Source organism: Ochotona princeps, chromosome 6, assembly GCF_030435755.1.
Source record: "Ochotona princeps isolate mOchPri1 chromosome 6, mOchPri1.hap1, whole genome shotgun sequence".
NCBI lineage: Eukaryota > Metazoa > Chordata > Mammalia > Lagomorpha > Ochotonidae > Ochotona > Ochotona princeps.
In genome coordinates this window covers 48,463,662-48,490,788 of record NC_080837.1, presented here as the reverse complement: position 1 = coordinate 48,490,788, position 27,127 = coordinate 48,463,662, and the positions used below count along the sequence as shown (strand labels likewise).

Sequence of the window (27,127 nt, the reverse complement as noted above, 5' to 3'; positions counted from 1 at the left end):
AGCAGTCATCATTTCATTTTATTGGGAACAGTCAGACCTCTCTACTGTTTCGAAGTATAGCCATAGTGAAAGTTAGTCCTATTCTACCGCTCCCTTGAGCCATTTGCCATCATTTATTGCATCCCTTGTTTTCCCAAGTCTTTTTCTGGGTCACTCAGGTGAACTGAGATGGGTAAGCCTTACACTGATCAATCTAGAGACTACCTGGTTTTCTGGTTTTTTTTGGGGAGGGGGCTCTTAATCATTTGTGGAAAAGAGATTGCCTATAGTTCTGGTGGTTTGAAACTTGGACTATAGGTTGAATCCCTTAGGAAAACTTAAATGCAATGTATAGTGGTGTCTTCTCTGAGTTAACAGCTTGTTGAATCCCTGGAGGAATGCAAAGTGTACCCAATGACAGACAAGCCTTGGGGTCAGACTAGGCAAAAGCCCTGCCATGCCTCCTGCAGGCTGGTGACAGAGGTGGTGGCTGTGGCTTTTTCACTCTCTGAAGAGGAGGAAGGTTGGCTTTCCTGGGCAGCTGTGCAGTACCAGCATGGGGCCTTACAGCATTTAGTATATGATTATGTATTGTTAAGGCTCAACCCAATTTTAAGGTCTTCAGCTTCCTGAGCCATGACCTGTGCTGAGAACTCAGTGTAACTTGTGTTCTAACTTCTTTGTGTCAGTCAGGCTTCAGGAGGGCTCCTGATGGAACATCATGGAGAAAAAAATGAAGTTTATGTAGTGTGGCGCCCAAATGGACTTAATGGGTGAGGGGCTCAGTCAGCACTTTAACTGGCTTTTGTGTTGAGGTGCCAACTGGAATTTCAGCTGACCTTCCTGTTTCATTTCAGTTTTCCATTTGTGCTTCAGTGTTAACATGATTAGCACTAGAGAAACCTATTAGTAAATCAAAAAACTATTCAAAAACTCAAGTGGGTCACTTAAATGTTGTGGTAGATAAAGCCACAACACCCAAACTGTCCTCTGGATATTAATCAGCACTTGGTGGAGACAGTCTTCCAGTTGTAATGCTTAAGATTCAGCAGTTTGTTTAGATTGATGTCTTCCACTTAATAAGTGGGAACATTATTATTTTAAAAGTCTTTCCCATAACTTGATGTTTGTTTTGGGTGTTACCCTGACTTTTTGGTGCTGGGGATTTTTCCAGAGTGAGGAAACCTCTTATCAGTCTTTCAGCACTAAATCACCTGATGCCTTTGTTACCTTTAACGAGTCTATTGTGTGGCAGTCACTGTGCTGTTTTCATCTTTGGCCATCACAGCTGTTACTCCTGGGTCACAACATTGAGTCCCATTCCTACAACACTGTTCTCAAACTCGTGTGGAGAAAATGCTTTTAAACGGAAACCCTGGTTTATGCTGTACTAGCTCATTTATAAGATATTTTTTTCTCTTCACATTTCAGCATTTTCCAATCCAGATGGGTCTTAAAAATATGAACACATATAATGCACAATTTCTTCTTTGTCTATAACTTGCCATGTCAGTAGAGCGCCATGCCAATTGATAGCATCCTACAAAAAGAAAATACAATCCCTGAATCCAGTAGGAAATATTACTTCAACTCAGTGCTGTGCAGCTGATAGAATTGAGCAGGAATTGAATTAGCTCAGCAGTTCCTGGGGTGTGTTGGAAGGATGCTGTTGGGATGGATATTAGTAGGTGTTCTCTTGGAAAGGACACAACAGTTTGGAAAGGCTTGCCCATTTTTTTTGCCTCTGCTGGAGATTCTCAGCAGGCTCAGCATCATAGCAAAGAATCTGTACTACACTTAACAATATCAACATCAACCTAGTAGGATTAATTCAAGTCAAAATTTCTTTGCACACTGAACTTTGAAGCTATGTGTGCATCTTTCAGAACTCCATTACTTAATTAGCACGTTTCAACAATTCTGATATGTTGTTTAGTATGATCTATGGGCTCGGTTGTTTCACCTGATATGTCCCTAAAACATAGCAGCATTGATTGAATATGGATATTAATGAACAAACTGAGAAAGTGATTAGTATTTTTATTATTTCAAAGCAGAGAAAAAGGTTTTGATTGATGGTTGTAAAGAAAATTTCCAGGAAGGGACTAGACTGATCAATCTAAGTGATGGGTAGCATTTTCCTAGAGAGAAGGGGTGTTTTAGGCTGGTGGTGTAACTGAGTGGGAATGTGAAGACTGCATATAAATAATTTTCAGAGCATGTGAGAAAAGTTAGTGAACCCAACACATTGTGAGACATGGAAAAATCTGTGCTAGTCACAGAACATATTGTTGAGTTCCTTCCTGAGTCTGTAAAGTCACTGAAGTAGCAGGTGAGTTCCACTGAGGACAGGTGGGTGAGCTGTGATAAGCAGGAGTAAAGACACAACACTCTGGATGAAATCCAGAAGGGGTGGATGGGACAGAAAAAGAATGGAAATGCTGCTGTCTCTGATCACAGTGGATCCTGTACAGAATGAGTCATTAAAATGTCAGCTCAGGGAAAGAAAACTGGATAATTGGAAAAGAGCGCCTAGCAAGAGGGCTTTTGATTGGAGTTAACAACAATAATAAAAAACCTCTTACTTCAAAATAAGAGAAAGGCAAATAGCCCAATTTTTAAAATGGGCCAAGGATTTGGATAGACATTCCTTCAAAGAAAATAGGTATACAAATGCCAATAAGGATGTGATAAGAGGTTCAACAACATTAGTTATTAGGGAAATGGAAACCGAAACACAATGAGATGCTATTTTATACCCACAAGGATGGCAGTGATCAAAAAGACAGGTGAAGTGATACATGGAGGATGTAGAGAAATTGGAATCCTTATACTGTACCTTGCAGATGGGAATGTAAAATCATGCAATGACAAAACAGTTTGGAAGTTCCTCAGGGCATTAAACGTGGAAGTTCCTCAAGGTGTTAAACACTGGTTATCTACTGACCGGTTCCATTTTTAGGTGAACACCCAGGAGAACAGAACACATATTCATATAAAACATATGAACATTCATAGCAGCATGATTCTCAATAGCAAAAAAGTGGAAACTATCTGAATGCCCAGCAACAGATGAATGGATAGACAAAATGTCATCTACACCTACAATGGAAAAAACCATTCAGCTTTAAAAAGGACTGAAGGTTTGATTCATGGGCCAGCACAGATGTATCTTGAAAACGTGCTACATCGAATTCAGTCACCAATGGTTTCATTAGGAAATATCCATAATAGGAGGATCTACAGTGATCTACAGTACCAGGGCTGTGGGAAGAGAAATGGGGGATGGCTCATGATGGGCATTGAGTTTCTTACTGAGGTCATCAAAATATTCTGAAATTAAATGATAGTTGCACAACTTCATGAGGACACTAAAAATATGAAATTGGATACTTTATAAGGGTGAATTTTATGGTGTATGGACAGCTTAATTTTAAGCAGTTGGAAGAAGGCTACAGTATTTGAGGCCAAAGGAGTGTTAAATTGGGTGATGGTGAGAGAAGTCAGAAATAAACTGTCAGGTTTAGGTCAAATGGGGCGGGGGGTGGGGTGGCGGCTAGAGGAAGAGATCTGCATCATCTTTGAGTCTTCAATAATTCCCCTATTCTTTGCTCATCGTAAAGTCCTTTGTCTGAGTTGAGTTGTGTTGCTCTTGTGTCAGTAGGATCATTTCCATAGCAAGCCTTCTGATCCTGGGTTCTGCCTGCGTTTTTGGATTTCCCTTTGGAGACAAGCCCTGCATTAGGCTTATTGTGTCTACCAGAGCGCCTGGCTACTGGATAGCTGATGTTCACCTTGCCTCTTAACATTTGAGTGTGGGCAACATCTTAGTGTCACTCTGTGTGTGGAGCTCTATCAAAATAACCAACTTGTCTAATTTTCTCCAAGTAAAAGTCACATGGTCCTTGTGATAAGAGTGTCCAAGCATTTGGGCCTGGGATTCATTTTGTTTAGTGAGGTTTCACATTACAGAAGCTGAGGTGCTTGTTCCCTGGGTAGAGACACTTTCTTCTCTGACATTTTTCTATCAAGCTCCTGTATAGAGTTATTGGTGGGAGGCAGAGAGTGAGGTTTTTTAAGTGCTGATTCCCATTCAGTAGGCAGTTACTGTGGGTGCTGTCATTCGTTGCATTTGCACTTAGAGTAGAAGCTGATCCAGCACAGAGAATGGGACAGAGCTGCGTGAGAAGAGCAGCTCCCTCACATGCGTGATGCGCAGTCCTGCAAGATAATTCATGTACAGGCCACGGTGTTCTTGACTGTAAGATCAGAGCAGGACACAGCTCACAGAAATGTGCCCAGCCTCATGCACTTGGAATGTTAAATGATACTTGCCTTCTTCCAGCAAGGGTCAAGAATTCCATGAGGAGGATTTGAAGGGGAAAAAATATTATGTGGGAGAATACCAATGAGAGAAGGTTTTATTTGATGTTGTTTTCTTTGTTTTTGCTCATGCATGTGTGCTTGGGGTTGAGTGAAGGATGATGTGTGAGGATGAGTGAAGGAGAAGCAGATGTAAATCTCCATTTGCTTATTGGTTTTCAGAGTTTTGGTGAGGTCTGTGCTGAGCCCAGCTGGGTTAGGATCACTTGGAGTCAAGGCATTGGATCTTCACTCTGTTTCTGTGGATGTGCTTTCTTTTTGAGCAGAACAAGGTTTCCTGAGCTGCAGATTCTGGATGGGGTATCTTTCCCATCTGGCCACCGTCCTTACTGACTGAAGTGTGCCTCTGATCAAGGTGAGGAGTGAAGGAAGCTACAAGTCCAGGCCTCCAGCTGCTGGGGATGAGTGAGCATGTTTGCTTCACTGCTGACTTTGGAAAATTGAAGTATGTCATTCTTTTACCTTCCCTGAGTCTGTGAACTAAATTAGGTGAACGGGGAGCTGTGGTTGACCGTGATTCTTCCACTTTGAACCTGTGTCACTCATTTTCAGGAGCTTGAGCTCCCTCTGTTGATATTTGAGGCTCCTGATAACCCTAGCAGGCCTACCTGCCACGAGAAGCCGACAGGAGGGAATGGTGGGCTCCAGGGTGATTCTCCTAGGCAGTGAACACTAGTACTCTGCAGACCTGAGTTAGGGAACTCATGTCCTCATAGCATTAAATAGTTGAGGCAATGAGTTACTAAGCAATACCAAGTAACTGTTAACTCTTAATAGCAAAGCCACAAGTGTAGTGATTCCAACAAGTTTGTGGTCTTCACAGGTTGAAATTCATTGCTTTTCACAGGGTAGGGATGCTATCCTGTGACCCTGTGAAACCCTGCTCTTAATTGAATTGTCAGGGTTGGAATTTTATCCATCTGACTTTGAAGGAGATGAGATTGGCCACTTTGTTGCAAAAAACAGAGCTGAACATTTAAAGTTAGGTTGAACTAACTCAGATAATCAAAGATACGATGTTTGAGTTGCAGCTGACCACAGGAGTCTCAAGGGGACTCACTGTTCTTCCAGAAGACAGTGTTGGAGTTCTGCTTGAATGTGGGAATGAGCTGCTTTCCAAGGCCAGTGAATATGTGTGCTATGAACCAGTCGCTTCTGAAAGCGACTGTTGGGCAAGCTTGGTGAGACAGGGGATGTATCAGTGAGCTGTCTTTGTTTTCAGACTACTTGGGATGATGTTGCCTCTCATGGTCTGAGCCAGCTGTACCTGGTGTTTGAGAAGTTAATATTACTCTGGAAGAATTTAAATCCCTTCTTCATTAAACAGCAGTAAGGAAGCTGTCTTGGTCTGAGAAGGAGCTGGAGGTGTAAAGCTAGGTGCTCTGGAAGTTAAGTCTTTTTAAAATCCACATTCCTCTATAACAATAATTTAAAAACCTTCCCTTGAAGATTTTAGAAGGAGTTTTATAAGGAGTTCCTTTTCCCCAATTCAGTTATTGGAAAATTGGAAGTGATCTTTTCAGATCCTTTTCTGATGTTGGGAGCCACTCATGCACGGATTGAGCTCATTCTTCATTTCTGAAAATGAAATAGAGAAGCCTGAACTTAGACACCTTCCTTAGGAATGGCTCACAGTTTTGACCCACCCCAACCCCCCACCAGAATGAACCCCTTTAAACACCTGGATCTATACTGAACAATGCATGTCTGGTATAGTAATCAAGGTACAGTAAGCTGGGGCCAGCTCCGTGGCTTAATTGGCAAATTCTCTATCTGCAAGCACCAGCATCCTATATGCGTGCTGGTTTGAGTCCCGAATGCTCCACTTCCCATCCAACTCCTTGCTTCTTGTCTGGGAAAGTAGTGGAGGATGACCCAAAGTCTTGGGACCCTGCACCTGGATGGGAAACCTGAAAGAGCCATTTGGGGGGTAAATTGATAGATGGAACATCTCTCTCTCTCTCTCTCTCTCTCTCTCTCTCTCTCTCTCTCTCTCTCCCTCTCCCTCTCCCACTGCTTTTCCACTAAAAAATAATCTTAAAAAAAAAAAGTACAGTAAAGCTAAGACCGGCTGACTTTTTTTCTGACAGGCCCCTTCACTGTCTTGTCTGTTAAGTTTGCTTTAGCATGCTACTTTTCTGTTTAACATTTACCTAGAGGTTACTGTGTGCAAACATGGAACACAACTCCAAGCACTGACAGAGACCAAGTCCTTTCCTCATGAAGGCAGACTGCATTGGGAGACACTGCTGCTTATCCCCATGATGCAATTGCAAACCTTGGGAGAGAAGGATCCATTGACTTCTCCAAGGTACTACAGTCCTCGGTGGCAGGCTGCTTTAGCACAGCTCCTTTTCCCTCTACTTCAGCTCCCAAGTTAACGCACCTCTCCCTGCACCCCCCTCACCCGGTTCTCCTGGATTGCAGGGAAATGAAACATGACATATTTTTCTTTTTTTCCCTTCTGTCCATTTCCCAGGTCCCTTCTTTCTGCCTGCTTCCTGGTTCTAGAAAAAATGTGACCTGAATTTGAAAAGCAGCAGGTATACCATCATGGCTTGTCTGCCTGGGCTCTGGCTCAGGGGGATGCCATCTGCACAAGGGCTGTTGGGTTGAACTCCACTGGGTAGGGCCGAGTCATGTAGCCCTGGGGCCCTGAGTATGTCAGGCTGCGTGATCTTGGTTGGTGTCTCAAACCTTCCAGTCCATGTCAGTCCCGTGTGTGTCCTGTGAAGCTGCAGATTCTGATTTACTGCAGCTGGCATGGGGCCTGGGATTCCATGTTTCTAACAGGTGTGCAGGCAGGGTCCCAGGGCTGTCGAGGAACCAGAGTATATGTGGGGCCAAACCTGCGATTTCATGCACTGCCTTGCCCGAGAAAGGTCAAATTCCTAATCACAAAACATTAATGATCTTCTGTAGACCAAGCCAATGTTTTTAACCATAATTGTCGTGCATCAAATTCACAATCAGTAAGCCAGAGAGGCCAAAGATATCCGGAGAGACCAACGTAAAAAAGCCATAAGTGGCATAAAGGCATCAAGAACATGGTGAAGTCAGATTGGGAGAAAAACTCAGAGCAAAGGCCTTTGGATCCCTCCAAAATGAAGAGCATGTCTTGTTCTCGCATGCGCACTGTCAGGCTTTCTATATTGGAGACATGGCTGTAAGAAGGGAAAGTCTAAAATCTTCATATTTGATTTGAAATGAAACTTCATAAAGAGCTTATGCTCCTGAAAATACTTTCTAGATCTCCCCAAACTCTTCTGAAGTCTCCCCCGAGTTTGTCCTGCCACTGTGTCATCTGCTGTTGCCTGTAATGACCTCATAAGAATGGTTGTAGTAATACTGAGACAGTTTGCAAAGCCCCCTGGTAGTGTCTCATTTGATTCTTTTTGATTCTTATACTCCTCCAGACCGCCCCCCCCCATAAGTAGATGTGTGGCATCCAGGGTCCGAGTCTTCCCCCAATTACAGACTCCCAAGTGATAGAGTTGAGGGCAGGCCAGAGAGTGGGTACAAGGCCTTTCAGCCTGCTGCAACATGTTGGTGCTAGTAGGCAGTTTAAATTGTGTTTCCAGACTGACTTTGTCGAGGAAGAGTCATCCTGATGGGTTTGCCTTTTCAGAAACGTGCTGCCTTGGGCTGGCATTGTAGCCTAGGAGGTAAAGCTGCTGCCTGTGCTGCTGTTATCCGTTATGGGCACTGGTTCTCATTCCAGCCCTTCCAATCCAGCCCCGTTCTTGTGGTCTGAGAAAAGCAATGAAAGGTGGCCCGTGTGCTTGGGTCCCTGTTTCTCATGTGGGAGACCTGTGAAAAGTTCCTGACTCCTGGCTTCAGCCTGGCAGTTGTGGCCATCTGGGTAGTGAACCAGTGGGTAGCAGATCTCTCATAGGATCTCTTCCTCTGTCTCTGTTTCAAATAAGTAAATCTTTAAAAAAAGTAGAAGTTACATGGACACTTTAGTGACTTTTCATCTGAAATGCACACCCATTTAATCTGAAACAGATTAAGCATTCCCAAACTTTACCTCCTGTTCTCCTCTGGCTACTTCCTCCTTTGTAGTAGATCCTGTAGTAGGTTCTGACTTGCCACACTTTGGATCACATTCATTTAATCTGTTTTGTTTTGTTTTGTTTTGATAGAGAAAAGAGACAGACAGGGGGAGCAAGCTCCCATCCTCTGGTTCATTCCACCAATTCCTGCAATATCTGCGACTAGGCTAGAGCCCGGATTGCAGTCCAGGTGTCACATGTGAGTAGCAGGAACCCACATGGAAGCCATCACCACTGCTTTCCAGAGCCTGTGCTGATAGGAAACTGGGATCAGGAGATCTAACAGAAAATGAAACCCAAGCACTCCAGTGTAGGATGTGGCAGGTTTTTAAACCATTAAACTAAAGCCCACACCTCACTTTTATCTAAAGCTTTGCATAAGTGAATTTTTTTGTATTTTTCATCTGGTTTTTAAATTTTTTACTTTTTAAATTTATTTTTACTGGAAAGACAGATCAGATTTACAGAGAAGGAGAGACAAAGAGAAAGATCTTCCATCCACTGGTTCACTCCCCAAGTGGCTGCAGTGGCTGGAGCTGAGCTGATTTGAAACCAGGAGTTTCTTCCGTGTCTTCCACATGGGTGCAGGATCCCAAGGCTTTGGATTATCCTCTGTTGCTTTTGTAGCCCATAAGCAGAGAGCTGGATGGGAAGTAGAGCAGCTGGGACACAAATGAGCACCCATATGGAATCCCAGCATGTGCAAAATGAAGATTTAGCCTTTGAGCCATTATGCCAGGTCCTTTTGTATTTCATTTTAATTGACAAATCTGTGTTTTGCATACAACATAAAGTGTTACTATGCATATATGGTGTGGAATGGCTAAATCAAAATCATTAACATATACACTAACTTACATACTTATTACTTGTGTGTGATGAGAATCCTTGAAATATATTCTGAGCAGTTTTCAAATATTGAATACATCGCTGCTGATCATAGTCACCAAGTTATACAGTAGGTCTCCTCAGCTTACTCCTCCTCACTGGTGTTTTCTGTCCATTGAACAGTTCCTGCATACCCCAAGTCCCAGTCCCTGGGAATCAGCATTCTGCTCTGAGTTTACATGTCTAACTTTTCCTTTCTTATCCATGTTGTGTATGCAAACATTGGTTTATGTATGTGAGTTTGGGAAATAGCAAAAAGACCTTTCAAGTTACGTTTCAATGATTAAGGAAGATGCTTCATGGGTGACATTTTAGAAATAACGGGCGTTATTTATAAGACTTGCTTCTAAAGGCATGGAACTTCCTTACTTCGGTGAAAACCAAAGACATTAACAGGGAGCAAGAAGGAGGCAGTTTCATGATCCGTACAGCAGCCCAGGAAGCATGTGTTCTTTGGAGTATGTGCGTTGTGTATATGAGCCATAGGCTTGGAGAACGGAGCATGTCTTAAGAGTCAAGCCCAGATCTCCTCTTATCCTTTCCGTTCTCCCATTCTACCCTGGCTTTAGGGATTATTCCCACATGTGAGTGCTGCAGCCCAGTGTTTGTGGGGCTTCTCTGGCCCTTCAGCACTGTGCCCATCTCCTGCCAGGACTTGTGGTCTGCCCTGTAGGCCTTGCCACATCTGCTTCCTTTTCTTCCTCACCTCTGAATTCCCCTTGATGCCACTTAGTGATGTGTTTTCTGAGTTTAGCAGTTTCTTTGTTTTTAACACCTTGAATCCTGCAGAGCCTTAGTCTTCAGGATAGAACTCTGGATCATGAGTGACCAAAAAACTGTATTTTGTATACAAATTTGGATTTTAGACATTTTCACACACCTTGGATTAAGTGAGATGACTGAGGCTTTTGGAAATGCTGCTCTGTTGGGATATTCGTGTTCCTACCATATTCAGGTCCTATAGAGGATTGCAGAGCAGGCGTAAAGAGCTAGGGGTCCTTGTGTAGCAATTGTATCTATGGATCTGAATCCCCGATGTAGCCCCCTAAATCCATTTTTTTTCATTGGAAAGGTAGATCAGATTTACAGACAGAAGGAGAGTCAGGAAGATCTTCCATCTACTGGTTTTCTCCCTAAGTGGCTGTAATAGCCAGAGCTGAGTTGATCCAAAGCCAGGAGCTAGGAGCTTTTTCTCTGGGTTTCTCACATGGGTGCAGGGTTCCAAGGCTTTGGGCCATCCTCTGCTTTCCCAGGCTACAGGCCGAAAGCTAGATGGTAAGTGGAACAGCTGGGACATGAACTGGCACCCATATGATACGGCACTTGCAAGATGAGGATTTAGCCATTGAGCCATTGTGCCGGGGTTTAAACCCACTTTCTTATCAGATTATATTATCCCATTTACACATGTAAGTTTTAGATGTCAAAGTTGGACTTGGCTGGTGGATGTTTTGGCTTATTAGTCACCTCCTGCCAAAAGAAAGAAACACAAATTGTGCTTTGTATTTCAAGCTTTACTAAACTCTCCGGTACACTGAGTAAACACAGGTATAGATTGAGGTAGTAGTGAAGAACCACCCACATCCGTATTTTTTTAGTGGGTGTAACTGATGACTAGTTCCTGGGATGTAGGTCAGGTCTCACTGTTGTCCCTGGCAGAGGTACAGTAAACATCATCTCCCTATAGACAGCTGTTACCCTGCAGCAGGACTGGGGGAACTTTGCTGCCAAGGTTCCTTTGAAATATTTAGAGCATCATTCACCGGCCACACAAAATGATCAACTCAACAAGAAGCCTGCTCTAGATTTACTGAATTACCAGTACTGCGTGTGATTGCCTAGGCAGAACCAGACCAACTGATTTCATGGGCTTCAGGTACAGCTGTCTAAAGGTATTTTTTTCTGAGAACTTTTCCAAAGTTTTCTTTCTTATTTTTTTTAAATAAGTCTCTTGGTTTGGGAATAAGAAACTTCAGGAAATACCTGAGGCTCCATTAACAGGATATTCATTGGGTTACAAGTTGTGTATTGTGTTTTAAGAATGTGTAGTGTGCTGGGCACTGAGCTAAGGCCATTTGGTAGATTGTTTCAGTTCTGAGGTAGGTGCTGCATTTTACAAAATTAGAACCAAGGCTCTGAGAAGGTGTCTCTTGGTCACAAGGTCACACAGCTCATCAGTGGGACCCTGGAATAAAGACTCATGTTTGTCACCATACCGTGAGTGACTGGAGAATGTGGTCTGAATCTGGACTACCCTAGAGAAACTGGGCTTCAGAGGAGGGATGATCGCTTATTGGTGGGAAGTGTATCAATATGAGCAACTCATACATTTAAAATGCTCTGTTTAAAGAGAGGGATAGGAAAATTAGAGCAGATTGTGAGAGAAAAAAAAGGATTCTCAGAGAGAGATTCTGTTGACTTTTAAAGGGGAAGGAAAGCTGCCAGCTTCCTGAAAGGGGTCTGGCCTCCCTTTGGTTGGGCTTGCGCAGAGATTTGTACTTGTTAGGTGGTATTTGGTAGCAGTTTCATCTGGCATAAGCATTGGGGCAGGTTGGTGGGTATTTCCCACACCTCCTTCCCCTTTATCAAAAGAAAAGATGCAGGGCCAAGTTTCCATATAAAATCCCACTGCTTCCCATGGCTATTTCAAGCCCCAGGTGGAGGAGTATACAGAATTCGTCATTCTGTTTCATTTATTCAACAGGACACTGTGTCACAGTACTCAGAGTTGTTGGGGTGGAGATTCCAGGAGACCTCCAAGCACATGCCCCTTGTTAAAGATCAGAGATTGGGTTTTTTATGCTGCAAGCGTGTCTATTTGGTCTTCCTCTGGGTTATTTTAGTCTTTTTTTGTTATTGTTTAAGTTGTAAATCTTTTCATGTATTCATCAAAGTTCCTACTGTGTGTAATCATGGTGAGCAAAACCAGACAATTTTCTGACTGTATGGAACTTTAGGAAGGTAGCCATATGTTAAGTGATAGCATCGAAGTTGACAACTGTCGTAAGGACACTGAGGAAGGGACTTGGCCTAGTTAAGAAATTGGGGCAGATTACCTAAGGAAGGACTGATGAGCTGAAATACAAAGGATGAACAGGAGCTAAAGGAGGAGGAGATGGTATTTCAGAGGTGATAGAATATGCAAAGGCCCTGTAGTGGAAAGGACCTTAGTATGAGTTAAGAGATAGAAGATGTCCACAATAGCTGGGATGGAGGATAATGGGCACAAGACAGTCTTTTTCCCAAGCCTAACAGGGGCTCCTAATATAAATTTTGTAAGAGATTCAATTTGGTTGTAGTAAAGAGAACAGAGTGTGGGAGAGAATGCACATGCGCCAGCTTAGAAGGGTTTGGAGCTATGTGGGAGGAGATCGTGATAGTCTGTAAAGATGGAGAAAATAGGGTAGATGGTTGGAGAAATAGACAGAAGGTGATGCGACTGGATGTCGTGATGAGTAGGACATGTGGGCTGAGCAAGAGGGCGACACCAGAGACAGCTACTGTGTCTGTGCTTTGCTTGGCTGGATGATGGCAGTGTTGTCCTGAGGGCATTGCCGTGTCTGCTGGAAGAGTCGGTGGACTATTTGGTAGCAGGACATTTCACTCACTGAAGTTTGAATCCTTATGATGTTCCATATGGTAAGTACCTACTTAGCTTTGCTTAATGCATTTGAGAGCAGGAGTTTCTGTACAAGGATGGCATTTGCGCTTGGTAGGAGGAGTGCTCATTAGTGTCCCTGGGGCAAAAGAAGAGTTCCATATAGTAATAGAATCTCACAGGCATTTAACGACAAAAAGGTGTGCCTTCAATATTCTGAAAGTGTTTCCCAGTCAGTTTGAACATTTTTAGCACTTTGAAATCTGTTTCTTTTCCATTTATTTGAACTTTAACCCTTCTGATCCTCAGTTTCTCCATATGCAAAATAAGCCAAATAACAAAGTTCTGAAGTAACTTTAAGCTTGAATTTGATTGCATGGTGAAATATGAGGGGTTTATGATCATTGAAGCAATCCCTTGTAGTCCTCCATACCACTAGTGGGAGCTGTTGCTCCAGAGGGCACAGGCCCCATGGCAACAGTTGACAATTGATCGATGTAGAATCCCTTTGAGTGCTTCTGAATAGATAAATGTCCAGGGTTCTTTTTCAGTGTAATCCTGTGAAGTGATGAGTCAGTGAGTGCAATTTTGGTTAGTGTGAGTCTAAACACGGAGGGAGGTGTGAGTGATCAATGTTAGGTCTTTTTTTTCTATTTTGGATTTGAAGTTTTGGGCTGTTCAGAATGAGTCATCACTCAGGGTTGAAAGTGTCTTGAGGCCCAGTGGTGCCTCTGTTTCTGTCTTCTGTATGGAGAGATATAGATGACGGGACTCACTACCAGTCTCCTGGAAGACCAGAGAGGATCATTCCTTGGTTGCTCGTGTCCCTGGGGGCAGCCCTCCCCAGGTGCCTTCTCTGTGGCATAGGAAGCCCTCCTCTGCTGGGGACTTTGTTCAGATTGATTTGCCTGTGCTTGGTCTTTCTTCTTTGTATTTGCCTCCATTGTCTTAAGTAAGCCTTTTTTTATTTTTCCCATTGCTGTCATTTAAATAATTCTGGAGTACTAGTATTTGTTTCTGTCATTACCGTTGTATTTTTGTCTTTTCCACTCTCTTGGAAACTTCTGGAAAGTCCACTTTCTCTGAAACTAGACCAGTGCCATGGTTTAGTTCATCCTTTGTGGAAAGCAGGCATTGCTTAGGCTGTTCTGTGGGCCCAAGAATCACACTGTGGTATCCCTGCTGTGCTGCTCTGCTGCCTTAAGTATACTGTTAGAAACTTGTGACCCTTTAACCGGATATGTTGGAAAATTAATCTTGTTTGTCGTCTACTTCAGGATGTAAAAGATTGAACCAAAAATTCCTGGGAGATGTATAGGTACCTTGTAGAGTCTTTCAACAATACTTTCTACCTCTCAGTCATTTTTACTTCATAAACTGACATTTGCATACAAATAGAAGTTTACTCTTGTGATATGATTAAAATAGATTTATTTTCTTTGATTTTTAAAGCTTTTATTTTAAAATGGAAATGGAGATTTGATCTCTTTCTACAAAGAATCTGTTCTGTGTATCTTTTTTTTAAGATTTATTATTATTGGGAAGCCAGATATACAGAGAGGAGAGACAGAGTGAAAGATCTTCCATCCGATGATTCACTCCCCAAGTGAGCTGCAATGGGCCGGTGCTACGCCGATCCGAAACCAGGAACCTGGAACCTCTTCCAGGTCTCCCATACGGGTGCAGGGTCCCAAAGCTTTGGGACATCCTCGACTGCTTTCCCAGGCCACAAGCAGGGAGCTGCATGGGAAGTGGAGTTGCTGGGATTAGAACCGGCGACCATATGGGATCCCAGGGCATTCAAGGCGAGGATTTTAGCCACTAGGCCACGCCACCGGGCCCGGTGTTCTGTGTATCTTAAAATGCATTGTTTTGGGACAGGAGAAAGCTCTCAATGTTGAATTAACCCCCTTTTTGTTCTGCTGAATTCTCATTTTTTGATATACCTCTTGTGTACAGATGAGATGGAGAAACTGACCTGGGCACTTCTGCTGAAAAACAGTGGTAAACTCAGGACACTTAATTGCAATCTATTGCTTCCTCAGCTCATTCTCTCTGAATTTATTTCCTATCTTTGATAACCTTTATGCGATACAAGGAGAGAATGAAGCAATGCCTTTGTCTTGTTCTAAACTTAATGTAAAAGTTGTGTGGTTCTATAGTAGTTTTTGAATTTGGCAATGTCATTTGTGTGCAGAAATAACTAATTGTGAAGTGTACTGGTATTTTATGATGTCTATTCTGGCCAAATTTCCATTAGGCAGACAGTGAATATGTGCTAAAACCTACTATTCCTTCTTTGTTGTCTTGGTCTCTGTCATACGTGACTCCTTGAATTTGTGATTTTTTTTTTTTTCCTCAGAGTTGGTGTAAGAAATCAGGATGTGTTCAATTCTCATTTAGGGTATCAGGAAATTCCCATAACAGTTCATTTAAACATTTCTTAATTATCAATACATATTATCTATCAACAGGATTCTGTTTTTTTAAGAGGAGATGGGAGTCCATGAGTCAGTTTAAACAGGTCATGGCACTTCCAGAAAGCATGAGGACTTCAGCTTTAAGTGCCCCCAAGTAGAGGCTAAGAACCGGTAACCTTGCCAGCCTCCGTGTGCCCATTGTATAAGGGGGATATTGAAGGTATCTCTGTGTGACGGGTGATCTAGGATCCAGCTCTTATCCTTTAAAAGCTGTCTTGGAAGTGAAGTCTCGTTGCCCGGTTCAGTGAGCATTTTGCTGCCTATGCTGCCTGCCCCACAAGATGATAAGCCCTTGAGGCAACAGTGTCCTGTCCTCAACTCAAGGTCTTAATGTCATAATTGACAGAAACTAGCTCCCCAAAGGATGAGAACTGAATTAATACAGCCCACAGGATTTATGGTAAGAATCAGATTGCCAAGAGGACAGTTGGAAATCATGCTGGGCAGACAGTAGCCAGGATCTCCTGGGGAGCTGCAGAGCACCAAGGCTTCCTTGACCCATTTCGTTGCTCTCGACCCTTCCATTTCCCTTTCTGTGGGGGCGGAGGCTGTCCTGGGCATCGTGGGCAGAACCTGGGTGTGGGGGCTGGGGCTGCTCAATGCTGTTTCTCCAGGCTACTGGACTGTGCCATCTCTTTCCCAGCTCATCTTCCATTGCCACTTGATACTGTTATGAAGGGCTTGAAGAGTTCCTCCTCATCCACCTGCTGTCTTTGCATCCCTCTTTACATCCAGGTTAAGTTTGCCACCCCCCTGGAAGCCGCTTGTGCTCAGTAAGCTCCTGCCTGAGCTGGAGTTGATCTGTGCTACTGCTATACCCGCTGTAGCTCATCAGGCTCCAGTGTAGCTATTTGCTTACAAGTCTAGTCTGAAAACATGAGGGATTGGACTGTGACTTTCACATTTGTATCCTCAGTGCTGTGAATGGCGTGCCCTAGGGATACCAGAGGGAATGAAACCCACTCTATGGGAACTTCTGAGATAATGCATCCTCCCCCCCCCCCCAAGGATATATGGGAAAGGCTTTGTGAATGAAGGAAGAAGTCATTTCTGTTACTGGAATACTGACAATGTTGTCTGGTAGAGGTGAGAAGTGTGTGTTACCCAAAAGTGAGCCTGGGCTATGCCATTTTTCAGTGTGGACACTAAGTGCCCTTCCCATGGGATGATGTTTTTTCATTTGTGGGAGGGGGTGGGCAACACTGGAACTCCATAACTCCATCGTAAGTTCAGGGAGCGTGTGTAATGGCAGAAGAGAGCAACACAGTCAATTGGCTTTCCTTCTTAAAAGCACTTGGATCTTCATTACAAAATCCAATTTCTTTTACGTGATGACCCTTGGAGGTTGTTATTAATGAGAAGATAAATTGAGTCTTTGAAAATGTCTGGCTCCCTCCCTGACATGTACTGAGGCCTCAGGAGGGTACATGGCAGCAGCTGTTGTTACTGTTGGCCTCTGGTGTAAGACAGAATGAGGTAGTGACTCTTAGAAATGTTCTGAGACACAGTTCTCCTAGTCTCTCAGACAAGTTACATGTAAAGTTCTATAATCACAAAATGGGTGTCTGGGAGCTTAGATTCGTGGGAAGGAGGAATATATATATATCCTCTTCTTTCAAGTTGGGTAATACTTGTATTCAACATGGAAACACCTACATTTCTCAGGGAAAGATTGGCTCCTGCTAGCAAAGGTTTCGAAATGAATTTTTCACATGAAATGTGACATGGGAATCTTTGAGTGTTTGAAACAACATGTATGTCGACATTGCTAGCTCTATTTTGATGTGGAATTGGGGGATGTGGGTTCTTCCTACTTTTTTGTGTGTAGGGGGGAAAATTTTATCTTGGCTCCTGAATATACCATTGTTTTTGTAAGTCTGCTTCTATGCCCGCAGTTGGGAGGCCATTTAGAAATTAGGACCTGGAGTTCATTTCTCACAGTACTTAGTATGTGTGCGGTGATATATGCAGTCACTAATTCACTTCTCATTCTGCATATCACTACATTTTCCACCTAATTTTTTCAGGACTAAACTCAATGATTCAAAAAACTAGTTTTAGAGGTTTTGGTATGTTGCTACAATTGCTGTTGACAGTGACCGTTGCATGTACCTTTGGAGTATTGGTTGCTGCTGTTTGTGTGACTACCACCGTTTGTTGCCTAATTGTGGGTCAGTCTTGCCACATGAAATTTCTGAGAAAACAAGGAAAGGAATGTGAAAGAGCTATTCATACCCACACAAATCAGGTGGGAAGGATCCACTGTCCCATAATTCTGAAATCCAGAAGGCTGGGAAAGCTCTCACAATCCATTTGGTAGTAAGAACTGGCTTGAACAAAGGCAAGTCTGTTCATATGCTTAATTTGTCTCATTCAGTAGGGATGATTTTTAAATTTTGATGCAGCAAAATTGTTCCCATGTTTGAGCATGGAGTGCTGACATAGACCCTTCTGGGAGCATAAATTTTATTACCATTTTACCTGTCCAAAATGTCACAAATTCCATATTTTAAAACACACCTGGACTTAGGAATTTGGGATAAAAAATGTGGACCTTCAGTGTTTTTATTCAGTATCTAAGCCTGTATTCAAGTTTATAATTTTCCCTTGAGATTTCTCCTTAAACACTATCTTTAGGTGGCTTGCACATATGGAACTCTCTTGCCTCTGATTCAAGCAACACTTGCTGAGGTGCTGTAGGTGAGGCACAATTATGAAATATTGAGAATAAGCCATAGGGGCCAGCATCATGGCACCATGTGTTAAACTGCAGTTCGTGCCACTGGAATCTCATATTAGAATGCCAATTTGAGTCCTCCCATCCAGCTTCCTACTAATATGCCTGGGAAGGGCCCAAATACTTGAGCCCCTGCCATCCAGATAGTTTCTGGCTCTGGCTTTGGGCTGGCCCAGACCTGGGTCTTGTAATCATTTGCAAGAAGGAACCAGTAGTGGCAGATTCTTCTCTGCCTCCCTCTCTCCTTGTTGCTCTGCCTTCCGAACAAATAATAAATAAATCTTAAAGAAGATACTTGGTCCTCCTTGCCCTGTGGAAATTCAGAATCCCATGCTAATGCGGGAGGGACTTTCAGAGTGGTCTGTGGAGTCCTGGGCTTGGCAGGATAATTGCAGCCAGAAGCTCCACCAACAGTGCAAAGGCGAGAGGAGTGGAAGAAACTGGATCTGGAGGCAGTTGTGTATTTGCTGTGTTCTGTGAAAAAGGAAGCCAAATGCTGAGCTTCTGGGGAGCCAGTTTCTGCAGGACCCTATCCAAAAACTGAAACAGATGAGCATGTCCCATGGTGGGAAGGCGTCTTGAAACATGACAATAGCATGGTTGGATGTATGATTTGAGGAGTCTCTGACATCATCTTAAAGGCTTCCAGAAGGAAGTCATGGTGGTGTTCTGGACAACAGGAACAGGACATTTTGATAGTGTCCCTAGAAGCTTTATCAAATTAAAGGTGTATTATGTCTGTTCATAAGTGGAGCAGCCAGAACACGAACTGGTGCACATATGGGATCCTGGCACATTTCAGGGCGAGGCTTTAGTTACTGAATCGTCACACCAGTCCCTCTAGACCAGTTTTGTAAAAGAACGGTTTTTGGTGCTGTGCTGTTCAGCACTCTAATGTAGTGTTACATAAAATGAAGCACTGTACAATCAGTGATTACTTGCATTTAACAAATTGTATTTGCCCTACCCACCTTCTTAGTTTTTGACAGTGTCAGATCAAATATTTTGTTTTCTAGAGAACAGTGAGTGAAATAAACAAGCAAAAGCACCCTGGACATCACTCGAGTCTTTCTCCCATGTACATTTTCTAGGGTAAACTTTATTTCTCTTGATCTTAAAAGTAAATTGAAAAGAAATGGAAAAAGGAAACTGCAAATGTAGATGACTTAAGGTATTAAATACCTGTCTTGAATATTTTAAATACCAAAAGAATTTCAGTGGAGTCTTAGAATTAATTTTCTGAAAGGTTTCTTTCAGTTGTGTTGAGCCTGTCCCAAAGGGTTAGAAAAAGAAATACCCACTTTCTGTGAAACCATGGCATGTTTGTGGTAAAATGCACCTTTGCTTCATTTTACTTAATGGAATAGAGTTCAGTATATTCACCAAGTTCAATCCATAGTTAATAATTAAGAATTTTAGAAGAATGCATCTTATAGTAATCACTTGGTTTTAACTGAAGTAGTTATGTGGGGTACTTGGAATTCAGTTGAAAGTTTCCAGTTTGCTTGTTGAAGGTCCTAAAATGTTTTGTGGAGACATGTAGTGCCAGCATTCAGAATGAAGATCACGTTTTATGCCTCTCTATCTAAAACTGCTTTTGTAGGGAGAATTTAATGCTAGACTAGCAAGTTATCTTTCTTCCTCCTCTCTCCATTTGAAACAAGGGCTCTGAAGGAAGATCAGCATTGATCAGTTTGAGGCATTGAAGTGAGGATGTTGAGTAGGCAACTGAATTTTGTAAAGTGAGAGAAAATGTGGCACTCTTGGTACAGAGATGGTAGACGAAGCTTCAGTCTTGGATGAGATTGCCTAGGAAACAGCTAGAAAAAGGAAGATTGAGATAGGTGGTAGTCAAGCCACATTCAACCAGAAAGCCTGTTTTACTTGGCCTATGTAGTGTTTTTAAAATATTTACGTGAGTTGCCATAGTGTATGCTTCTGTTTTTTGGCAGCCCAGAATTTCTTCACTTTTCGATAGCAGCACCCTAATTTCCTTTTGGATCAAATACATGTCCTCCAGTCTTAGGACTTGTGCTGCTAACAAAGCTCCACTTCTACTTCCAAATGACATATGTGACCGAGGCTAGCCAGTGCTTCCTGAGTTGTCCCACCATAATGGTTGTTCAAGAATAGATTTGGCCCAGAGGGAATTTTGTAGATTTTGCAGGAGTCTCAGGAAGAGAGGTTTTCTTGTTTTCTCCCTAAAACTTGCAGGATGTGACTGGACATCGAGTAGCTGCCAAGGGGTAGGACTTACCCAAGAAGGGGGTTGTGATAAAGAAATGCAATCCAGAATTGGAAACTGGTCACAATCATACTGATTAAACCCTTGCCAAGTTGTACCTCTAACCTTTACAGTCAAATAAGTCAGTAGGTTTTTCTTTTGGTGTATCATAATTTGAACAGAATTTCTTTCAGTTGATATCATGAAGAATCTTAATTGGTTCAGTTGCTAATAAATAAAATTTGAGTTTTTGATTCTTTATTTTATAATCTGTACCGTTACCCTTGGTCTGATTCCAGTTACTTGCCTTTTCTGTTTCATTTTATTTTTAAGAATTTATTGATTTGTTTTTAAAGGCAGAGTTACAGAGTGGGAGAAGAGACAGAATGAGGATAGAGAGAAAACTATCACCCACTGGCTCACTCCGTAAATGGCTGCAAAAGCAAGACTGAACTTGGGAACTTTACCTGGGTCTGCTCTGTGGGACAGATGCCTAAGCACTTGGACCATCTTCCACTACTTTCCCAGACATGTTAGCAAAGAGTTGGGTTGGAAGTGAAGCAGCCAGTACTGGAACCTACCATTGTAAATGGAGTATTGACATCGTAGACCATGGCTCAACCTGTTATGTCACAGTGCTTAAATTTTTAAAGATTAATTTTATTACAATGTCAGATATATAGAGAGGAGAGATAGAGAGGAAGATCCTCCATCTGATGATTTACTCCCCAAGTGTCCACAACGGTCGGTGCTGTGCTGATCCAGACCCAGGAGCCAGGAACTTCCTAAAGGTCTCCCACGAGGGTACAGGGTCCCAAGACTTTGGGCCATCCTCGACTGCTTTCCCAGGCCACAAGCAGGGAGCTGGATGGGAAGTGGAGCTGCTGGGATTAGAACCGGCGCCCATATGGGATCCCAGTGCGTTCAAGGTGAGGACTTTAGCCACGAGGCCACCGTGCTGTGACCTAAATTTAAAAAAAAATAATTTTTTTTGGTCAACATATGCTACTTACACTTGTGCCGTGTTTTAAGTTGTAGAATTGAGCAGAAAGGGGAAGTCACTATTTTTCTTTGTGTTAATTTGCTTGGCCTTATGAGTAATTCAGTTTTTGACTCCTTGTATGGGATGAAAAGAGAAGGGGGCTTAGATTAAAATACTCTTGGGGATCCTTAGAAAAAGAGACTAAGTTCATAAACAGAAACGGGCTGTAGCAGCAGAAAGAAAACTTTTGGCAGTGGAAGCCAAGGTAAAGAGCATTTCAGGGAGAAATTAATCCACATAGTCAATATCAAGATATCAATTAAGAATAGAAAATAATTCTGAATTGAATTTGGCAACACAGAGGTCATTATTGGCCTGAGCTGGAGCTGTTACAATGAGTAGTGGGGCCAAGCAGTTTGGAATGGGTTGAAAAATGAATGAGATTAAAAAGAAATGGAGACACAGAAGAAGTGCAGTTATTTTTGTCAGTGAAAGAAAGCAGGAAAACAGGAGTAGACACATGAATGTTTTAAAAGCAAGAATTGAATGTTGACAGATCATGGCAAGGATCAGGATGAAAGGGAGAAGTTGATTGAATAAACAAGAGAAAAGGGGGTTAATTGCTTATGTGATGCCCGGCACGGTGGCCTACTGGCTAAAGTCCTCGCCTTGAACGTGCCAGGATCCCATATGGGTGCCAGTTCTAATCCCGGCAGCTCCACTTCCCATCCAGCTCCCTGCTTGTGGTCTGGAAAAGCAGTCGAGGATGGCCCAAAGCCTTGGGACCCTGCACCCATGTGGGAGACCTGGAGGAAGTTCCTGGCTCGTGGTTCCGGATTGGCACAGCACTGGCCGTTGCACTCACTTGGAGTGAATCATCGGACGGAAGATCTTCCTCTCTATCTCTCCTCCTCTCTGCATATCCAACTTTGTAATAAAAATAAATAAATCTTTAAAAAACATGCTTACGTGAGCCAAAGAAGGCTGGATGGAGTAAAGTCAAGCCGATTGGATGATTAGACTCAAGATGCATGAATAGGATGTAGTAGGAGGGAAGAAGCTTAGAGTTGCTACAGCTGTTAATCTGGTAATAGGACATTGTTGTGTAAGATGATTTCCATTTCCCTTTTAGGAAACATGGTTGTCTGAGGTGGTATAGATTTCAAAAGTACTAGAGATAGAAGCAGTTTGTAAGAAAAAGATGGGGACTGGTGTTGTAGCATAGTGGGTCAAGCTGCATCTGTGATGTTGGCATCCCTTGTTAGTGTCAAGTAGTTGGGCCTCTGTTGCCCAAGTGGGAGGCTGGGATGGAGTTCAGGCCTATCCTCAGCTTGCCCCAGCCCTGGCCATTGTGGCCTGTTGGGGAATGAACCAGTGGATGGAGATTCTCTCTCGTAACTCTTTCCAACAAACAAATCCTTAACAAAATAGCAACAAAAACAGAACCCCTAGAAATGTGGCAGGGTTGGCCAGCTCATTGGTGACCACGACTCACTGCAGTTATTCATGACTGTAAATTGATGGCATCTACCTGCCTAAATGTGGCTTTTTTGCAGTGCTCAGGTGCTCAATTAGGGACACATAGAGCTGTTAGTACATGTCATCCGAGGCTGGAATTGGGTAGAAGACAAAGGGTAAAAGGAGGGCGAAAAAGGAAATAAGTTTGGATATATGGTAGCAGCATTATGGAAAGTGTATCATCCAAATGACAGCCTGAGTAAGAAAAGATATGAAATCAAACTTTTAAGAGTCCCAATGATAGATCACAATGAAGGGGATCTTAAGGAAGCTAAAGCTGAGGATATGTTAGTACAAGTGTAGAACATTTGACTGGATGGTAGGTGGCAGGTGTATTGAAGCAGAACTCGGAGAATGGAGAACAGAGTGTCAGTGCACTGAGTATTGAACTTGTCCATCAGTCCAGTTTTTTTTTTTTTTTATTTTTAACCTTCAGTTGAGGAGTTTCTTGGGAAGTTTTCTGAGCTCTTCCCCTGACTATTCATCTTAGGCTCTACATGTAGCTCAACCATCAAAACAGATTATCCATCAGCCATTAGCATTAAGCCATCAGAACTGGAACATTAACTTGAGTTTTGGAGAGATGTCCTGCTGTGTACCTATGACACCCACTGAACACAGAATTAGGGGAGGAGACTTTGGCAAGGGTTCAATGAGGTTATTGGATTGAGTACTTAAAAATAGATTTATATTTCCTGCAAACATTTTTACCTGTAATTTTTATGAAAATTCAGCTTGGAATGGATATGCAGATGGCTCTGGGCTACCCTCTTTGTTTTAAAAATATGTCATGAAATGCTGTTTTATCAGAGAATGTGTCTCTGGTCGCTTTATAGAAAGTGTAAGGCATTTAAATCCTTGAGTTGCTAGAATCTAGCAATTGCTGTTGCCTTACGTGGTCATGTTGCTTTTGAAAGTCACTGGCAGTATAATACAAACCTGGAGGAGCAGGGCAAGCTTAACTGGCTCCCTTGTGGTTCTTACTGCCATAAGATTTGGAGGGAAAGCAAGCAGGATGCTGTGTGAAAGACATCTGTTGTCATGTGTGATGTGTATCAGCCTTGGCAGTAATGGAAGCCAAGCAAGTGCATCTATGTGTGGTTTATATGTAAGAATTTGAGAGCTCAAAAAACAAAACAAAACGGAAAACCTAAAAACTTCTGAATGGCAAGGCACTGGAGCCAGAGTTGAATTCCTTGTCCTGAAGAGGTTTGAATGACTAAAGTAAGAAGGGAAAAACAAAAACATTTGGGTATTGTAATAATAAGATGCTAAATGTGATCATCAGGAAACTTCTGAAGGTTGTGATAAAAATCTTTACTAAGTAGTCAAGCTGCAGTGAAAAAATTTGGACTTGCAATTCTACAGATGCAGCCCTACTGGTTACTGATTCTGAAGAGATTAGTGACAAAGCCCCAGGGGAGAGTGCGCACATTGTGAGGCTGAGGATAGCGAAGAAGGCTGGTCCCTGGACACTCAGGCTACCAGCCACAGGCTGAAATGTTTCGCAGGCGAGAGCAGCTTTGTGTCAGCCAAGCATTTTATCCTGCTTGCTCTAAGTAGTCTGTTCATTTCCTGCTTTGGCCTTCTCTCCCTCCTAATACTGTTTCTCCCTGGCTCCACAACTCAACCATTTTTTCCTATGCCTAGCAAGGTCAAAACTAGGTATAGCATGATGCAATATTTTTCATCCTCTCATGTTTTGATATTGTTATTTGTGTAATTTGCTGGTAGCTCGTTGATAAGCCTATATGGTGAGGTTTTAATAAACCTTACATTTCTTTTCTCAGACTATTCCCAAGGAACCGCTTCTCTACCCAACTCAAAGCTTAGCAATCAGCAGGTTCCTCAGCCCTTGGGATTAAGAGTGCCACAAGGTGGGTTCTCGCAGCTAAGCCACCAGGACTTTATGCTACTTCGGTTTTCTGTAATAAGTCTTGAGAGGTGCTGCTAAGCCTTGAGTCTCTTTGACTTCTATTCCTAAAATTTTTTGGTTTTTATTATCTAAAAATTTTATTTTTATTTGTTAACTGTTTTTTTATCTGAAAGACAGAGGCAGAGATCTTTTGTCCACAGGTTCACATCAATACCAGCAAGTCCAAAATCGGAAGCCTGGAACTGTATCCAAGTCCCCCATGTGGGTGGCCAGGGCTTAAGGCCTCGAGCCCACTCCACTGCCTGCTGTGATGCATGTTAGCAGGAATCTGGATTGGAAGCAGAGTAGCTGTACTGGAACCAGGCGTTCTAAATAGGGGCTGCAGATGTCCCAGGTGGCTGCTTAAATGCCAGATTCCCTCCCTAACTTTTATATTTTTACCCAAATACTAGTCCTGACCTTATCCTGATTATAATTTTTTTCTTGCTTCCGCTAAATCTCTTGACTTTTATTTTCAAAGAATAAAAGCCTAGCTCATTCTGAATAAGTCTGCTTGTGGCTATTTATTCTCATGCTTTGTGGTCGTCACTGGGTATTATGAAGTCTGTAAATGTGGGAGGTGAAGTGTGTACCTGTCTATCATTGCTTGTTGGACTCAACAGAGCAAAAGGGAATTCAGTTAACTTGCAACCAAGGAGTGCTTGCCTCTTTGAACTCCTCTGGAAAAGCTTCATTTAGGATTTTCACCTGTCAGGAAGAATGCTTGGCATCTCATTGGTTGCTGTGTAATGATACCTCTTTGTGTTAGGCCTGAACAACTGATCAGAAAGACCCTATGTTAAAGAGATTCAAAAATGGATAACTTCTCTGTTTAAAGAATGAGTGAATAACTAGGATTTTGGTTTAAAAGAAAGCTGATCTCCTAGACAGGCCAACACTAGAAACAAGTTGCAGTGTCTACACTGTTACATCTGAAAAAGCAAAAGCTGGGACTTGCAAAGGTATCCTGTCATCCCCAGCTAATGTGTGTATTCTGACAGATTGACCTCTGAGACTAGGATTGCCCAGCTGCATCAAGGTATGTAAAGTCTTCAGAAATTCAGACAATGTTTATTATGAAAAATTTACACATGACTTCTGAAAGTTTTTTGCACTGAAGTATAAACTTACTGCTTAATTCCATGAGTTTTTTGAAAGTGGGTGAGAAATTACTCTTTAGGTGGGAGTATGGGCTGATGAGTAGAAAAAGGTAGTGTCAGGAAAGGCTCTAACTCTGGGTTTTAATATCAAAGAATGGCGTAAAGCATAGAGGTTTGGTCCCCTGATATTTACTCATGTTACTGGTCTTCAGTGTTGGCTTCTACAACTGTAAATTTTCCATAAATTCTAGATCAGGAGAGTTTGAGATCTTAGGGACAATTACAGCCCATTTAAAACATAGAATATCAGTGCCTTGAAAGTATTTGCCAGAGTAAGAGAGGAGCTTCGTCTCAGAGGAACCTTTGTGGGACCTATGGAGTCCCAGTGCACTGTGCTTTTTAGGTCAGAACACTCAGTGTTTTGCTGTGGTAGGAGTGAGATGCAGGCAAATCAAGTCATGAGCCTTGGCTGGAGTCTGATATGTTAAGAATCTCTAGGAATCTTACTTAAAAAATTATTTGAAAGTGAGAGTTACACACAAAGAGAATTTGCCATCCATAGATTCAGTGTCTAAATGACTGAAAACAGCTGGGGCTGGGCCAGGATGAATGAAGCCAGAAACTTCATCTAGCATCCAGGTCTCACATAGGTATAGGATCCATACAGTTGAACTATCTTCTGATGCTTTCCCAGGTGCATTAACAGGGAGCTGGATTGGAAGTAGAGCAATTGGGACTCCATCCAGTGCCAGTATGGATGGCAGCACTGCAAGTTTCATAGGTTATGCCACAATGCTGCCTCCTAACATTCTTTTGAGTAAAAGTTGTCTATGATGTGCAGGTATTTTTTTAAAAGACTCATGCCTTTCTAAGGCCAAATGAATTTCGCCTGACTGTTCTTTTGGCTAAGGATTTTTCTGAATCTCTTTCTCTTGAGTCATGGAAGATTGAGTAATTGGAAAAATAGATCCCAAACACGAAGGGTTTGATGGGAGCTTAGTCAGGAAGCCACTCTATTTCTGAGGATTGTCTAGGCCGTCAGGAACAGTATACATTTTTATTAGGTTCAAGGAGTTGGAAACTGATGACCAAAATTAACAAAACAAAATTAAAAAGGACTCTAACTTCATTTTTATTTTTATAAGAGAAAACTTTATACTCTGGGGGAAAATATAAGAGTCAGGTTTTACAACAAATTAAGTATTTACTGATGAGGCTAAACAGTTAGAAATTTGTAAAATCTTTGTTTCTTGAGTGAAAAAGTGAAG

At 42.4% G+C, this 27,127-nt stretch overlaps 1 protein-coding gene across 5 annotated transcripts in view; it reads left to right on the top strand.

Moving 5' to 3' along the window:
• STXBP6 (syntaxin binding protein 6) overlaps positions 1–27,127 on the top strand; it is a 300,347-nt gene that overhangs the window by 3,370 nt on the left and 269,850 nt on the right. The window contains exon 1 of one of the 5 annotated variants that reach the window (XM_004584732.3): positions 10,761–11,181. The exons of the other annotated variants lie outside the window; for them this stretch is intronic. The gene's annotated coding sequence lies outside the window, so the exon portion shown is untranslated. Of the gene's footprint in view, positions 1–10,760; positions 11,182–27,127 lie in introns of those variants that run through there. 5 annotated transcript variants of the gene reach the window in all.